General features: G+C 55.7%; 2 protein-coding genes across 2 annotated transcripts in view; one reads left to right on the top strand and one right to left on the bottom strand.

Annotated features, from left to right (window-relative positions):
• Nucleotides 1–13,937, bottom strand: part of LOC149521034 (leukocyte immunoglobulin-like receptor subfamily A member 3) — a 1,043,054-nt gene that overhangs the window by 902,199 nt on the left and 126,918 nt on the right. The gene's annotated exons all lie outside the window — the stretch shown is intronic.
• Nucleotides 1–13,937, top strand: part of LOC149521036 (Fc receptor-like protein 5) — a 238,989-nt gene that overhangs the window by 127,497 nt on the left and 97,555 nt on the right. The gene's annotated exons all lie outside the window — the stretch shown is intronic.

Genomic DNA, 13,937 nt, shown 5'->3' with positions numbered 1-13,937 from the left:
TGGGGAGGGGGAGGGGCACTTGGAAGAGAGACTATGAAGCTAGACAGACATTGAGCGGGTTAGTGAGTGGCCCTGGATACAGCGATAAACTGAAGTAGCCTGCAAATTAAACCCCCTCCCCCTTCTCCAGGCCCTGCAGGGACACAAGTGACCAAGTGACACGAAGCTAAAAGGACGAAGAGGGGGGATCGTTTCTGTGGTTACTGAAGGGACAGATCCGCACGGGGGCAGCAAAGTGTCACGGTCGCTTCGGAAACGTTTCTGCCCAGAGACTGAATCGGGGAATAATCACCAGGAATTATTGGCTTCAGCTCTGCAGGCTGGGCTGGATCTTGAGCGCGAGGCTCTGCCCAGCCTAATCCCTTCCCATTCAGCACGAGTTCGGTGCCCAGCGCCCCTTGGAAGATCTGAGATCACCGCTCACAGGTAGATTTCCCCACTGGAGAGTGCCCGTGTTTACACATTACTGGACTCTGTGTTATGTCAGTTTCACATCCACTGGGTGTGACATTGTGACAACCCGCCACAGGGCACCGTAACATTCAGCTTCACCAATTGTCCCTTAGCTCCCACGGACGCCTCGCTGAGGTCACAGTAGCTTCCATGTTGTCCTAGATCGGGGCCCAGATTCCATAGCTCTGCTCTGGCCTCCTCCGTGGCTGTGTCCCTCCAGATTCTGAGGCCGTTTATTTGCACTTCCGGGCAAAGCCGCGCTTTCGTCACCCGATGTAGCCACGCTCATATGCAAATTAAGTAGGGAAAGTGCCTGATAAAGAACAGCCAGGGCGCCTCGCCAACAGGCGGCGGGTTTCCTGCTTTGTAGCACACAAGGTGGTGGAGGAGAATGACAATGATCGGTCTGGGGTTCTGTTTCCTTCTGGCGGCTGTCTCAGGTAAGGGGATGGATGCAGGTGTCTGCTGGGCACAGCTGGGCCGAGAGAGCAAAGATGGTTTGAAGATGAAGATGTAGGAGGTGGATCAGGAACTCTGGAATCAAAATCCCAGCTCTGAGCAGATCGCATGGGATGGAGTTTTAAAGCCAGATGGTGGGGTTTGATGCCCAGGTTTCATTACTCCGTATTAAGAATCCCGTACACAGCATTGAAAAGCCTCCAGAGCAGATTGTGCCTCAGTTTCCCCTTTGCCAAATGGGGATAATTGTCCTTCCCTGCTGCACAGGAATATGACGGAGACAAATTCTCTCTTATTAAAAGGCAGATCAGAGACTGCCTTTAGGAGGCAAGACAAGGGCTTGAATAAGGCCGGGAAGAGGAGGAATAGAATGGAATTAACGGCATTTGTATTGTTTTTCTACAGGGGCCAGCTCCCAAATCCAGCTGATCCAGTCTGGGGCAGAAATCAAGAAGCCCGGAGAGTCCGTGAAGGTCTCATGTAAAACCTGCGGCTACAGCTTTACCGACTATTACATTAGCTGGGTCCGGCAGGCTCCCGGGGAAAGCCTGGAGTGGCTGGGATACATCTATCCTGGTAATGGTGGCACTAGCTACTCCCCGGCCTTCCAGGGGCGAGTCACCATGACCAGGGCCAACTCCATAACCACGGCCTGGCTGCAGCTGGGCAGCCTGCGAGCCGATGACACCGCCACGTATTACTGCGCTCGGCACACGGTGACACAAACCAAAACAACAGCCCTTCAAAAACCCCAGTGAGAGAACCCAGGTGTCCTGCCAACCCTGGAGCCTTTAGTCCCTCCGGCGAGCATTTGCCCAGATCAACAAGCCGGGGTCATTTGTCCCAAATTTCATAGGCCCGTCACGGTCAGTTGTTTAGTTATTTCTGGCTGCAGCGTTAAATCAGTTTTCAGAACAGGCTTCTGTGACAGTCATCTGTGTCAGCAGCAAAACAGCCCGGAGCGAATGCCCTGAGTGATATACGATAGGAGATTTGAAGGAGGGGTTTTCAATATCTCTGCTTGAAGGTGTTCCTCAGTGAATAACTAAATACTGGACTGAAAGAGAAGAGGGGTGCCTGTAGCCCATGTCAACCTCCCTTTGACAGTGGAGTCTCAAATTCCTGCTCCCACATCCGGCTCAAGAGGGATGATCCTGGCTGTTTAATTTCCTAGGTAAATGCTCTAACCACTATAGGAAACCCCACCGACTCCTTCCCTGGCACAAGGGGCTTGGGAGCGTTATTAAGTATCATCTGAAGCACCTACCTTTAGGACAGGGCTGTGAATCCCAAATGCAGTTAGATACTTAACTCCCTTTCACAGGTGGGACCCCTCCTCCGCATTTGCTAAAACTAGAAGCTGCACCAGACAGCCCTACTACCCAGTTTGCTGCCTTTTGTAGCCCTCCTACTAGCCCCCAGCACTCCGCACAGCGAACAGGAGGTGTGATCCCCCGTACCTGGGGAGTCGCAGTTAAATAAGGTGATGCGGGGGCCCGCCAGGCAGATGGAATTCGGCCTGTGGGCCAGTATTTGTCCATCGCTGGTTTACAGCCAGTCACAAGTGACTGCACGTGGGATATTTATCTCGCCCGGGTATCCATTGACAAACTCCACGTACATGTCTGTTCCCAGAAGCCCTCGTACCTGTTTCTCATCAGTCTCGGAAGCTCTTTCTAAGGAGCGGTCAGTGCTATTATGCCCCGTTTCACAGAGGGGGAAACGGAGGTACAGGAAGCAGAAGGGACTTGCCCGCAGTCCCCCAGCACCCAGGAGCAAAGCAAGGAACCGCATTCACGTTTCCTGAGTCCCAGCCTGGTTCTTTGTCCTCGCAGACTAGTATGCTCCATATCCAGCAATGCGGACGTGACCGTGCGGGGTTGCAGGTAAGACTAGAGCAAACTTTTTAATACCAGGGACCGCAAACCCATTCACAAACTTTTAGCAGACCGGTAACAGTTAATTTGCATATTTGCATATTCTCGGTCTCCAACTCTTGAGCAGATCCCAACAGCTGAGCCAAACATAGAATCGCCCATTCCCAGCTGGAATGGCGCCGGTGTGGATCAGGCTAAGCGCGGAGGCACTAGGGGGCAGTGTTGCTACACATCTGAGGCAGCGGCAGGCGGTAAGAAGTTGATGCGGATTCAACCTTTACCTTGGTTTCCTGGAAGCGTCCCAATCTATCAGCCGACCCCCCACCCTGCCCTTATCTTTAGGAGGGCTCCATGTGCCCCTGCATGATCTTCAGACCGGCCTGCCTATGGGGCGGGGGGACGGGGCAATTTCCCAAGGGCCTTGACAATTTTAAAGGGCCCAGGGCCCCCCAGCCGCTCCTGCTGACAGCACCCTCCACACATGGAAGCAGCCAGCACCATCCCTGCGGCATCTGGGGGTGGGATGTCTCTGCGGGCTGCCCCCTCCCAGCACCAACTCCGCACTCTCATTGGCTGGGAACTAGCTTCAGGGGCAGAGCCTGCAGGCAGCGGTACTCTGAGACCCCCTGCACCACCCGCCTAGGAGTCACTGCCAGAGGGAGGCGCCTCCCTGAGCACCTTCTATGAAGTTACCTTCATTGCTTCGGAGCTTTGCTCAGCACATGGGGTGACCAGCCAGCGAGCTCCAAACAAACACAACGAAGCATCATCACCCAGCACCCAGTCAGCCTGTGTCACCCTCTGTCACAGGACACTGTGAAGGGCAAGAGTGTAACAGCCCCCCTCTCCCTTCTCCAGCCCCTGCGGACACAAGTGACCAAGCGACACGAAGCTAAAAGGACAAAGAGAGGGGATCGTTTCTGTGGTTACTGAAGGGACAGATCCGCACGGGGGCAGCAAAGTGTCACGTTCGCTTCAGAAACCGAATAGAAGAATAAGCACCAGGAATTATTGGCTTCAGCTCTGCAGGCTGGGCTGGATCTTCAGCGCGAGGCTCTGCCCAGCCCAATCCCTTCCCGTTCTGCACGAGTTCGGTGCCCAGCGCCCCTTGGAAGATCACCGCTCCCAGGGAGATTTCCCCACAGGAGCGCGCTCGTGTTCACACATCCCTGGATTCTGTGTTATGTCAGTTTGACACCCATTTGCTGTCACATTGTCATAGCCCGACACTGGGCACCTTGACATTCACCAATTGTCCTTTACTCACACGGACGGCCCGCCGACATCACAGTAGCTTTCGTTTTGTCCTAGATCGGGGCCCAAATTCCATAGACCTGCTCTTGCCGCCTCCGTGGCTGCGTCCCTCCAGATTCGGAGGCCATTCATGAGTAAAGGCGGGCAAAGCCGAGGTTTTGTCATACCATGTAGCCACGCCCACATGCAAATGTGGGAGGAAATGTGCCTGATAAAGAACAGCCAGGGGGGCTCGCCAACAGGCGGCTGGTTTCCTGCTTTGCAGCACACAAGGTGGGAGAGGAGAATGGCAATGATCAGTCTGGGGTTCTGTTTCCTTCTGGCGGCTGTCTCAGGTAAGGGGATGGACGCCGGTGTCTGCCGGGCACAGCTGGGCTGGGGGAGCAAAGATGGTTTGAAGATGAAGACGTAGGAGGTGGATCAGGAACTCGGGATTCTAAATCGCAGCTCTGAGGAAATCGCACACGGTGGAATTTTAAACCCAAATAGGGTATTCTGATGCCCAATTTTCATTACTCTGTAGTAGGAATGCCGTACGCAGCTCTGAAAAACCTCCAGCCCAGTTATACCTCAGTTTCCCCTCTGCAAGAAGGATAACTGTACTTCTTCTGAACAGGAATATGCCATGGACAAATTCTTTATTATTAAAAGGCAGATCAGACCCTGTGATAAGGCAGGGAAGGGTACTTGGATAAGGCTGGGAAGAGGAGGAATAGAATGGAATTAACGGTATTTTTTTTTATTGACAGGTGCCAGCTCCCAGATCCAGCTGACTCAGTCTGGGGTAGAAATCAAAAAGCCTGGAGAGTCCGTGAAGCTGACATGTAAAACCTCCAGCTACACATTTACCAGCAATTACCTTAGCTGGGTCCGGCAGGCTCCCGGGAAAGGCCTGGAGTGGATAGGATACATTGATCCCAGAGAGAGTGAAACAGGCTATGCCCAAAATTTCCAGGGGCGATTCACCATCAGCAGGGAGAACTCCATAAGTACGACCTGGCTGCAGCTGGGCAGCCTGCGAGCCGATGACACTGCCACGTATTACTGTGCTCGGTGCACAGTGACACAAACCGCAGCTACCGCCGTTCAAAAACCCCGCGAGGGGACCCAGGCTCCTAACTCTCCACATAGCCAACAGGAGCTGTGATCCCCGTACCTGTGGAGGCGCAGGTAAATACGGCATGTGGGGGCCGATCAGGAGCTAACTCTGACTATCGGAATCCGGCCCCCGGGCCAGTATTTGCCCACCTCTGGGCTCCATCAAGTTACGAGAGACAGGAAGCTACAAGGTGTATTTACCTTACCCGTGTGTTCATGGACAAACACCGGAAACGTGTCTGTTCCTGGCAGTCCCTGCTTCTCATCAGATGTGGATGCTCCATCTAAAGAGAGGTCACAGATTGGGAAAATGAAGTTCAGGGAGCAGAAGGGACCTGGCTGCTGTCACCCGGCAGGTCAGGGACAAAACCAGGAACCGCATGGACGTCTCCTGAGCCCCAACCTGGTGGTTGGCTGTCAGGGCCGACCCACAACATTTTGGCATGTGAAGCAGGGAGCTCAAATGACGCCCCCATGCTCCATCGCTTTGGCCAAAACTTTGTAAGGTCTCAATACTGCCTTTTTCCTGTTCTTTGTTCCCTCCTTCCTCCAGCACAGCACTCCACCATCTCTATGCATCTAGAGCAGAGAGAATACCAGCAGCAGACACAATTTTCTATACACTGGGTCCTAGTGGCCCACCCAGTCTGGCACCTGAGACTGCCATCTCAGTTCCACTGATGGTAAGGCCAGCCCTGTTTGACATCACAGACCAGTCAGCTCCATATCCAGGAGGGCAGGCATGAGTCCTGTGGGGCTGCAGGCCAGACTAAAGGATCTTAGCACCTGGGTGTCCCTTTTTTTTTGGTAAATGGGGACCACGGCAGTGCAACCTCCCTGCTCCCCATGTGTGATGGCATGTCGTCAGGGTTTTCCTGTCTCCTGCACCCCCGTAATGGCATGGATAGACTCCACCAGCCAGTAGAATAAAGGGTGTTTATTGCTTCTCCAGGATACAGCACAGCACAGATGTAATCTGGTTCCAGGGCAGGCCTAGGATGCCTCAGCCCCCCTTGAGATGGGGGAGACTGGGCCCCTAAATTCCATTCCCTTTCCCTAGGCTGTCTTCTCCATGCTCCCAGACAGAAACTAACCCCCTCACCACCAGCCCTGCCCCCAGCCAGGGCTCCACTCCCCTTCTTCCCATTGTTCCACCTGTCTGAAGAGTTTCGAAGCCCCCTTGCATAATGACTCATACCCTGCCCTGCTGGGCCGTGCTGCAGACGGCAGCCAGTGGAGGTCACTCAGATCCCACTGCCCAGCATAGCAACCAGCAAGGTACCCCCCACTACGTCACAGTCAGTGCTTGGGGAGGGAGCGGCTCACAGGGTTGCACGGTGCTCGGACCTGGGTCTGAGAGTGGAGGCCTGAGACGCTAGGACCTAAAGCCTAGTAACCATGGAAACTGATCATAACAATAGATATTATTGTCCGGGGAATTCACCGGACATGCCGAGTTCCAGCTCCAAACGGGGCAGTGCGGGAGGGTGCTCAGGGCTGGGATAGGGAGCTGGGGAGCCAGGTGATTCACGCGAGAGCTCCATGAGTCCCAGCCAATGGGCGCTTTGAGGGCGGAGCCTGCAGGTGAGGGCAGAGAGGGGACCCCGCTAGCCTGGCGCTCGGGGATGCGGCTCCAGCCCTGTCACGGCTCTAGGGGTTAGTGGCTGCAGCCCAGGGCCCCAGGATAAGGGCCGCCTGCAAAAAGATCTGCACTTGTAGTGGCCGGGTAATGTCTCTTCTCACCCCCCCTCCCCCGCCCGCCCAGGACAGCCACGGAAGCACCTTTCTTAATCTGGGTGTGACGTAGTGGGGGTACTTGCTGGGATGTGGTGACCTCTGCTGTCTGGAGCAAGACCCAGCAGGGAAAACCTCACTAGGCAGAGGTAAGGCCAAACTTGTTGAATCAGTGGCCAGACACCCCCCATGGAGAGGAACAAAGGAAGGTGAATGCGGCCCTGGCTGGGGGGCAGGGCTGGAAGTGGGTTAGTTGGTTGGTGGCTGTCTGGGAGGATGGATGGGACAGCCTAGGGAGAGGAGCTGGAGTTTTAGGGGCCCAGTCTCCCCCATCTCAAGGGGGCCTGAGGCATCCTAGCCCAGTTCCTGTAACCAGATTACATCTGTGCTGCGCTGTGCTGGAGGAGCAATAAACCACCCTCAATTCCACTGGCTGGTGCAGTCTGTTTGTGCCATTCCGGGGTGCAGGAGACGGGGAACCCCCAACGTGCCGTCACACTGGGCCTGGGCGATATAAGTTATAATATTCGATATAAATATAAATATTTATCCGGGTCTCTCTATGTCCCTGGTCATTCGGACTGTGGCTCTAGGGGCAGAGTTGGTCGTTAATTCGCCTCCTGAATCCCTGAGCGCTGTCCCTGGTGCGAGCCCTGCGGGACGAGGTTTAACACCCTAAGGACCGCACCACAGCGGGGCTGGGAGCTGTTGCTCCTCTGGGAGGAAACAAGGGCTTGGGACAGGTAGAGTAATCGGAGCTCGGCGCTGCGGGAATCGTGCGGCCATAGCCAGAGGCTGCAGAGAGAAGCTCAGGAATTTCTCCTCCCACCGGGGCTGCTCATTCCAAACCGGGACCAGCATCTGTGCAGACGCGGCCGAGAACCAAGTCTCCCTGCAGCTTCAGACACCGCCCCGTATTACTGCTCTTGGGACACAGGGACACAGAGCGCAGCGGGGCTGATGCACAAGGGGAGGCGGGTTGTCTGGAGTCACCGGGGCCCGATCACACTCAGTCTGAGGGGGAGACGCCGGCCGAAGGGGGAAACGGAAAGAACAAAAAAATCTCCAACGCAGCTCCTTGTAACACACCGAGCTCAGGTCCCCCAGGGGTAACTCTGACAAACTGTTTGTCACAAGCATCCGGGTCCCCTTCCCCTCTCTGGGAGGCAGCGATCATAGAGCCCTGCTGGGCGCTGGCTGCAGAGCGCAGCGCTGCCTTCCTTCCCGGGCAGCTTCGCTCCTCACCTGACACAATCCCAGGCCTTCTTTGGCTACAGCACAGAAACTTCCCGCCTCCCAACTTCCCTCCCTTCCGCTGTTCGCTGCTGTGACTGGGGCAAATCCAGCCTGGCTCGCTCTGCCGGTCACGGGGCGGCCTCTCGGCTGGACAGACCCAGGCAGGGGGAGCCGGCCCCCAGTCTCTCGCCCCGAGCCCCCTTTGCACAAATCCCCGCTCCAGTGACCGACTCCCGCTGCTTCCCCTTTGCCGCCTTCGCCTGCGGTTTGTGAGAGCCCGGGTCCCCCCCCGGACTGATTCCAAATTCTCATTCCCCGCCCTCGCCTGGGGAGAGGCTGCCGGACACACCGCGCTCGCCAGCCCGGGACTTGTAACTCTCCGGTGAGTGTCCCAGCCCCATGCCACCCTGTGACCCGACCCCTCCCCAGGAACTGACCCCCTGACCCGAGGTGCGCAGGGGCAGGTCCGGGAGCCCCTCCTCACAACTGGATAACTAGGTGACAGTCGGACCCTACATTCAATACCGGGGAACTGGGCTCACACCCGGAAGCTGCTTCTCTCCCCTTCAACCCCCCGCCCAGGGGCTGGCGCTGCACAGACACAGCGAGGGAGGGTCTGATTCCTCCCTGAGCCTGGAATCCAGTGTTAAGGGAAGGAAGTTGGGTCCGTTATAAGCAGCGGGCCATGCAAATAGGGGAGAGAGGTTCCTGTTTAAATCTGTGCGTCCTTCTGCCCAGACCGAATCCTCAGGCCTAATCCGCAGCTCCCTGGGTCTGAGCAGTGACCAGCCAGTCCGCTGAGAACTTTCCGCGCCAGCACCAGGGACAATGAGGCTTTGGGTCGCAGCTGTTTTCATTACAGCAATTTTGGAAGGTATTTAGTTCCCCGATCAAATATCAGAGCCAGGATCCCAGACAATTCTCGCTGGTTTTATGCCGGTTCTTCTAACGTCCCTTTATTCGCAGGTGCCCGGTGCCAGGTGCAGCTGGTGGAGTCCGGAGGGGATGTGAAGAAGCCCGGAGACTCTCTGCGCCTCTCCTGCAAAGCCTCCGGCTTCACCTTCACTGGCTACTGGATGGGCTGGGTCCGTCAGGCTCCGGGGAAGGGGCTGGAGTGGATCGGGGAAATACACCCAAGTTCATCTTCCATCAACTATGCCCAGGCCTTCAAGGGCCGCTTCACCATCTCCAGGGACAATCCCAGCAACCTGCTGCACCTGCAAGTGACCGGCCTGAAGCCCGAGGACACCGCCCGCTATTACTGTGCGAGAGATACAGTGACACGAACCCTGCGGCTGCTCGTACACAAACCAGAGCTGCGGAACTTCCCGCGTCTGCCGCACGGGGGCAGCAGAGACACGCGCCAAACAGCCCGGCCTGGGGCCCGCCAGGATGCAACGCTCTGACGTCACGGATTAACTCTTTCGTGTCCGTAATACGCTGCCCGCTCACCCCCATTCTGACCCGGAAGAAAGATGCAGTTTGTGCGGTGCAGGGACAATCCTGGAAACTGTCTTCAAACCACAAATAAACAAACCTCCTACCCCCGATGCCGCATTGCGGGCAAAACAATGGCCAAGTTGCATGAACCTTAAGGACAAAGCGATAGAAATAATCCCCATGCTCACCAATGGGCAGAGCCACTCGGGGCAGGAAAGTGTCACATTTGACCACGAAGCTGGAATCCTGGGAAAAAATCCACATTTATTCAGGTCACCTTCAAAACGGGGCTGTCAGGCCAGGGACTGGAGCCGAGATCCTGGAGCCAGTTCGCGGTTATACCCCTGCTCCGCCCACCCAACGTGACCCACCTCCAGTGAGTGCAATGAAAGCGCTCGGAGCCCAGTTAACGTGTCACAAACCCTCCCGCCAGCGTGTGGTTATCGGGAAAAGAGCCTCGGCCAAAACTCTTCCAGAAACGGAACTCCTTGTCCTTGGGACTATCAGGCTGAGATTTACAAAGATCCCCTAGAGATCTTTGTAGGGGCGCCAACACCCCCCTTAATAAGGCAATAGGGACACCTAACCGCCTACCTAGCTACCTACCTGTACCTCCAATCCATAATCAATAACCCATAAGCAGACGTCAATAATCAATAACGGTTGAGTTTGGGACGCATCAGTCATGTGGGTTGGAACAGGGATGGGTGCGGAACAAATACCATAAATTGAGATTTTGAAACCGCCATAAAGATTTTAATACCCACACTCATCGTTTGTAATGGGAATTGGGTGTCTAAAAACTCAGACAGCACACTGAAAAACCTTCCTGCCTCAGTTTCCCCTCTTCAAAATGGGGATAACTGCCCCTCTCTACAGCACAGGAGGATGGTGCGCGTAGATTCTTTTTCACACAAGCTGATCAGCTTCTGCTGTGAGGAGGGGAACCGAGGGATTTGGGTAAACCTGGGAAGGGGGGGGGGGACAGACGGGAATTAACTGTGTTTTTATGATTAACAGGTGCCAGCTCGCAGATCCAGCTGACTCAGTCTGGGGCAGAAATCAAGAAGCTTGGACAGTCTGTGAAGCTGACATGTAAAACCTCTGGCTACACCTTTACCAGCTTTTGCATCAACTGGGTCAGGCAGGCTCCCGGAAAAGGCCTGGGGTGGATGGGATACATCTGTCCTAGCGATGGTGGCACTGGCTACGCCTCGGCCTTCCAGGGCCGATTCATCATCACCAGGGACAACTCCATAAGCACGGCCTGGCTGCAGCTGGACAGCCTGCGGGCCGGTGACATCGCCACGTATTACGGGGCTCGGGACACAGTCTGAGGGGCCCTGGCTCCTGACGCCTTTTAGCCAACCCCGCCTGCGGGCGGAGAGCGAGCCGGGGAAAAAGGGCGCTACTCGGGGTGGGCTTCGGAGGGAGGGCACAGTGGGGAGGAGCGGTGCTGAACGGAACAGCCGGGCATTGGTCGCTGTGGGTTCCAGCCGGAGGCAGCTCTCGAAAAGGTCTCCCTGACTCAGGGGTTCCAGGCTCCCTTCGTACCTCCAGCAGGGCCCACCAGGGAGATTTGGTTCCAATTCTGGTTGCTCAAGTCGAGACACTTTTAAAAAGGGGCGGCTCCAGGTGGGGGCCCTGCCCGCTTCGGTTTAATCGCTTCCTGAGGCACAGAATCAGCCAGGTTGGGAGCAGGCTAAAGCCAAGAGCCCCGTTCCGTTGTGTCAGCCTCCGGCCAGGGGGGTCTCAGATCTAGTCTCTCAGTTTCTGTCCTAAAAACACTACCGGCTTCAGTGACATATTCCTGCAATAATCGCACCCACCCGCCAGCCACCAGCAGGAGACACCAGCTGACCAGCAGGGGGAGCCCACGAGCTGCAAATACTGGACAATTCACCCGTCAAGACATCTTCCGGGGACTTAACTACAGGACTGTCCCGTTAAAAACGGGGCGGGTGGTCACCCTATTGACAGAAATGTATTATCGTGGGGAGGGATAAACTCAGGTGAATGCGGCAGGCGGTGCCAGCAGGGGGCGCTCTCAGGCAGGGAGGCAGAAGGACAGGCAGCCAGAAAGAGACCAGGCAGACTGTGTGTTGTAGAGGGGTCAGGGTGCGGAGGTGAGTTAGAGGGTTATGTCATCCCTCCCCATGGGCACCCCAAAGAAGGGTTCCTCAGAGGGGAGATTTCAGGCTGCGGTGCTGAAGCCCCAACTCCCTGCACCTGCTGTGGGGCTGAAATGTTGATCCCTGCCAACCCCTTCCATGCTGAATTCCCAGCGCCCCCCTGGCTGAAGCCCCGAACCCGGTGCAACCCTCTGAGTTTCCAGCACCTCTCCAGGCTGTATCCGTAACCCGCAGTGCCCCTTGAATTCACAGTACTCGTCCCCTTCCCCCCATTGAAGCCCTTATCTGTGGCGCCCCCCTGAATCGCCAGCACACAAACATCCTGTCGAAGGCCCAGTCCCTGCCCCCTCCCACCTCCCAAACCATGAATGCTGCGGCCCAAGCCGGGAGTGGCAGGGCTGAGTCCTGCAGGCCCAGTGCTCCCTGTAGGGGGGGAAGTCTCCAGAGCCAACGGGCAGATTTGTGGGGCTCTCTAGCAAGTGCAGCGCAGTCCCGGGAGAGCCCCACAGCTCTTTGACTCCCTGGGACCGGCCAGGTCAGAGGCAGGAGCAAAAGCCACGGGAATCGCTCCCCCGTTTCTAGTAAAATCTCCTGTAGTGAAAGTGCCGCGTGCTGATCAGCAGGTGGCGCTGTTGCTCCAAAGGGACCGACTAGCCCAGAGAAGAGCCCCCTGCCCGTACACAGATCGATGCGCTACCGAAGGCCTTGGGAATGTGAAGAAGCCCGGAGACTCTCTGCGCCTCTTCTGCAAAACCTCCGGCTTCACCTTAAGCAGATATTGGATGGGCTGGGTCCGGCAGGCTCCCGGGAAGGGTTTAGCCAGATTCACGGCTTGACCACATACTATAGTGACTAGGTAAAAGGCCGATTCACCGTCTCCAGAGATGACCACAGCAGCCTCCTGCACCTGCAAATGACCGGCCTGAAGCCCGAGGACACCGCCCGCTATTACTGTGCGAGACACAGGCTGGTTGAAATACTCAGGCGGCAGAATCGTTCTTCCCTGCGCCGCGCGGGGGCAGCACTTCCACTGGGAATCCTGCGCCAGGCGCAGCAACAAAGTCACCAGGCTCCAGCTCCTTATAGTCTGTGTGATCAGGTCTGAACTTGCCACTGCTGGGAACGCAGATCTCTGCTGTATCCCCGCGGGCAGCAGGAAAACATGAGCAGAGAAGAGCAAAGGGCGTTTACAAGTGAAGTGCGGAAGCTTTTGGGGGATTGGAGTCAGTTCCCAGGTCCAGCTGACCCAATCTGGAAGCAAGCATTTCTGGAAAAGGGCTTTTGCCTGAACGGGAACATCAAAGCATTTGCGCAAGAAGCACTGATTTCCGACAGTAGAAGGTCATGCTTTTGCGCAAAATCAAGCGGCCAGTGTAGACAGCTGGCAAGTTTTTCTGCAAAAGCAACCACTTTTGCGGAAAAACTTGCCAGTCTAGACGCAGCCCTGGCCAATATAGTTGCTCTCTCGTGCAAATACTTTATCGCAAGAACTCTTGAGTTAAAGAGTATTTGCGCAAGATCATGCCAATGTAGAGGTAACATTTGTGTTTGACATATATTATTTAAAAATAAATCCTGGCCAACAAACCCCCAGTTGGGGCCAAGCCTCCATCTGGCTGCAGCATCATAATGCTCTGGCACCCCTCCCCCAAACCTGAGCCTATCATACACTGGAACCCCATGTCCTGAGCTTCTCACATCCTCAAACTCCTGCACCCCCACATCCCCAGTTTTCTGTCACAACACTCCTCCACCATCTAAAACTGTGTCCTGAGCACATCATACTCCCCAGCCTCCCTGCCCTGAGCCCCTCATGCACCCCAGCCCAAACTCCTGCACCCTCACAGCTACAAGCCTGCATCTTGCTCACAACCTCAACCTTCCCCCTAATCCCAAAACTGTCCTACCTGGGGACCCCTCGGCCAGCATCCTCTTCTATACTTCCTTCTGCATCCAGATTCCCTCCCCGAGCTTGCACCTCTTACCCCTTCCTCGTGCATTTTTTGTGAGGTACAACAGCAGTGGCGACAGCATGAAGAGCCAGGGCAAAGTCATTAAGCTCCCTTTCCCTCCCCTTTCCACCCTCCCCCGCAAAAAAGGGCCCGGGGAAAAGTTATTAACCAAAGAAAAACAACAACAAAAAACCCACAATCCGTGCCCTGGTACGGATATACTATCATCTATTTTCCACCCGAACGGTGATGGTTTATTTTTTTTCCCAACAACTTTGTGTCAGCACTTCACACTGCTATTG

The sequence above is a fragment of the Pelodiscus sinensis genome, chromosome 30 (genome assembly GCF_052426305.1).
Source record: "Pelodiscus sinensis isolate ZL-2025 chromosome 30, ASM5242630v1, whole genome shotgun sequence".
In the NCBI taxonomy this organism is placed as follows: domain Eukaryota; kingdom Metazoa; phylum Chordata; order Testudines; family Trionychidae; genus Pelodiscus; species Pelodiscus sinensis.
Note: the sequence above shows the minus strand (reverse complement) of the source record. Positions and strands in the feature narration are given on the sequence as shown.